The sequence below is a fragment of the Elephantulus edwardii genome, unplaced genomic scaffold (assembly GCF_000299155.1).
Source record: "Elephantulus edwardii isolate Elephantulus edwardi_28Jun2011 unplaced genomic scaffold, EleEdw1.0 scaffold00548, whole genome shotgun sequence".
Lineage (NCBI taxonomy): Eukaryota > Metazoa > Chordata > Mammalia > Macroscelidea > Macroscelididae > Elephantulus > Elephantulus edwardii.
The window spans coordinates 42,895-46,424 of NW_006400298.1; the positions used below are offsets into that span (position 1 = coordinate 42,895).

The 3,530-nt window shown below is 39.1% G+C and overlaps 1 pseudogene; it reads right to left on the reverse strand.

The window, feature by feature from the left end:
• Positions 1–2,300: 2,300 nt before the first annotated feature.
• The window catches only part of LOC102852104, a 70,447-nt pseudogene continuing 69,217 nt past the window's right edge, over positions 2,301–3,530 (reverse strand).

A 3,530-nucleotide genomic window follows, 5' to 3' on the forward strand; every position in this document is an offset into this window, starting at 1 on the left:
ACCTTTCTTTGGGATAGGAATAAATATCGATCTCTTCCAGTCAGTTGGCCAAGTGGTCGTTCTCCAGATTTCTTGGCACAACTTGGTGAGCATGTCCAGGGCAGCATCTGTTAACTGAAATATGTCAATTGGTATACCATATATTCTCTTAGTCTTCATTATTTCTGGAAAATCTTCTAGTAATTCTTCCACAACTTTTTTTGTGTCTTTACCTGCATCTTCCAGTTCTGAGATTCTGACTACGCACAGGTTATTCCTCTTGATGGTGTTCCATGTTATTCTCAGGTTTTCTTTGTTTTACTTCCTTTTTTATTTTGCTTTTTGTTCTAGCAGATCAGTGGTAACATCTGTATTCTATTTCTCTGTTTCTGTGTTCAATATTTTCAACTCTGTCCATATGTCCCTTCAACATGTTGACAGCATCTGAAACATTGGTCCTCATTTTCTGGATTGTGGTATCTTGGTTTTTGGTTTTTTTTTCAGATTCTCTAATGCCTTGGTTGTTTTATGTGCATTGTATTGGATTTTTTTTTAAGTTTCTCTTGGTTTTTGCTTGCAGAGTCCTGTCATTCTTCAAGTTTGTCATTCATTCACTCACTGAAAATATTCAATCATTGTTCCCTTGAAGTCTATGTCAGAAAGTTCCATCAGACTTTCTGGATTCAAGAAATCCATTGATACTGTGTATCTTTTTGGGGGATAACATCTTACTTTGGGTTTGTGTAGGGTGTGAGATAGTATGCCTTTGCTGTGATAGAGTTTTTCCTGCCTGAAGTGTGAACAGGATCTTGGTCTGATAACTTTGGCTCAGGAAATCACTGCTCCCAATGATGGTGGGGCAGCTCTCCTGCCTGAATTTCTCTCTCAACTTTTCACTCAAGAGAAGACTTGTTTCAGGGGAGAGATATTACTTGTGAATTAGCAGCTTTTTTTAAATTTTTGTGTTTGGGGTTTGTTTGTTTGTTTGTTTGTTTGTTTTTGTTAGAGAACTGCTGCTGCTAGGTGAGTCCAAAGTATTTGGGGGTAAAGGAAACTCAAACTGTGGGATGGGGGAGGAAATAGCTTCAGAGGAGTAGCAATGGGTCATCCACTAGGCAGCAGGACCATCCAGGTGGCTGGGCTAGGCATCTAGGTGGGGGAAACCAGGTGGAGGGCTGGGTCCTCCAGGCAGAAAGTTCAGGGATTCAGGAAGCAGGGCCAAGGGTGCCTCCAGATGGAAGAGCCCCAGTATAGTACTCCTGGCAGGAGAGCAGTCCAGGTCACACTAAGAAATTTTTATGACAAGATACTTAACTAGAAGAAATCCACACGTGTCTTTGGCAAAGTGCAGATTTGGAAATGCATAGTTTTGGTGATTCAAATCCATTATTGAAATTTTTTTACATTCAGGTTGAATAAACACAAGGTCATATTATTGTTCTCATGGACTTGTTTTTGCTTTCTTTAGTTTAAATTTTATTTTATGGATTGAAGCTCAACATCAAGAAGACAAAGATTCTCACCACTGGAAAAATTGGCAGAACCATGATAGATGGAGAAGAGACTGAGGCTGTTAACAGTTACAGCTTGTTCAGCTCTACAATCAACACTCTTGATACCAGCAGTCAGGAAATCAAAAGACAAATTGCACTGGGAGAAATCTGCTATCAGGCACTTCTCCAGAGTACTGAAAAGCAACAATATCAGTCTAGAGACTAAGGTGAACCTAATCCAGGCCATGGTCTTTACAGTACATGCTGTGCATCAGAGAGCTGGACAATGACTAAGGATGAAAGAAGAAGAATTGATGCCTTTAAGTTGAGGTGCTGAAGAAGAGTATTGAACATACCATGGACCAACAAGAAAACAAATATGTCTGTCTTGGAGAGGGTGAAACCAAGTTTTTCTTTTGAGGCTAAGATTTTGAAGCTTCATCTCACATATTTTGGGCATGTGACCTGGAGAGACTGGTCCTTGGAGGAGGACATCATGCTTGGAAGGGAGGAGGGACAGTGCAGAAAAGGAAGACTCCAGATGAGATGGATTGATACAGTAACTGGGGCAATGGTGGTAAGTGTGTTGAATCAGTGAAACAGGCTCAGGACAGGGCAGCCTTCAGAGCTGCTCTACATAGGGTCACTGTGGGTTGCAGGTGATTCAATTTTCTAATATTACCAGTAAAAAATACTTTTGAACAAAAGAATTTCCCCTTTTTTATTTTGTATCCACTAGAAATTGAAATGTATTTTATTATAAATTTGAGACAATAAAGGTCCAGACTGTAGTTAAAATGTCACTGTGTGATGATGTTTTACTACCATTTAGATTTTTTTATCTTCTCCAAAAGAACAACATGATTTGCATAAGAATTCAAGTACCAGAAAACTCAAAAGGCTGTTTCACTTTGTTCAAATTTTGTTTACAGGCATTAACTGTGTCATACAGCTGTTGACACTGTTGTTTTCCAAATGTACAATATGTCCTATGGCTAACAAGTACTTATCTCTAGGTCTGATCAGTTTTGCAGTAAACCATTTAAGTTCCTACCACATCAATAACAAATGCTTCAACATCATCAGCTCCAATCTGAAATTCTTGCTGCATTGTGTTAAAGGAAATGTCTATGTCTTTGCTTTCCACTGCCATTTGGTCATGGAGTAGGCCAAGTGAATCAATTAAGTCTTTATTATTCTGATAAAACTTGACACATTATACCAATTTAGAACTCAGGAAAAGGGTTAAAAGATCATGAATAAGCTTGCCTTCCAAAAACTTTATTGGTTTTAAAGTTAGAAAATGGTCAAAGAGGAATGCATTTGGATCTTTCAATGCTCGAACAATACACCTATTGGCTTCTAGTCTGAGAAGCATTAGCCCCTGTGTAACTGCTCAGAAATTCCACCATGACTTTTGAAGAAGCATCACCCTTTTTACCATCCAGAAATGCCTCATAAAGTATCCTTAAAACAGTGTGCTTTTTCTCAGTGGTGAAGTTCCAGTCATAAATCCATTTTCTAAGCTGATACAGCTCAGTTGGGGTATACTGGATGGCTCCAGAAGATGCTACCCCTTTTATGAGGTTACAGGACACTGTGTATCTTACAGGAGTATTCATACCCATTGAATGGTTGCTGAGCAGTTGCAGCCTCAGAGATAGGTGTTCACCTTCCCGAAATTTTACTAGCTTTTCACATAAACTTTCAATTAGAGATTCTTGTTTGTCTGGTTCCAGAATCAAGAGGAGCGACACCACCCTATTCATCACACTTTCAACATATTTTATCATCCTCTTCAGATATACATCATAGTCTTGAATAATTTGAGCTAAATCTATATGAAGTACACCTTCTGAATTTCTTCTGAAATTTCAGCTCCTTATATTTTAGGTATTACAATGAAATGTGCAACCCACAGCGTCCCTTTTCAGCAGGAAGTAGCTAAGAGAATACGCCGTGCCCTTTTCCTTATGACTCAGGGTGAAGTCTCTCTCAGGGAGGAGTGATAGGGAATGGCAAAGGACACACTGACAAAGAAGATTAATCAGAACTGGC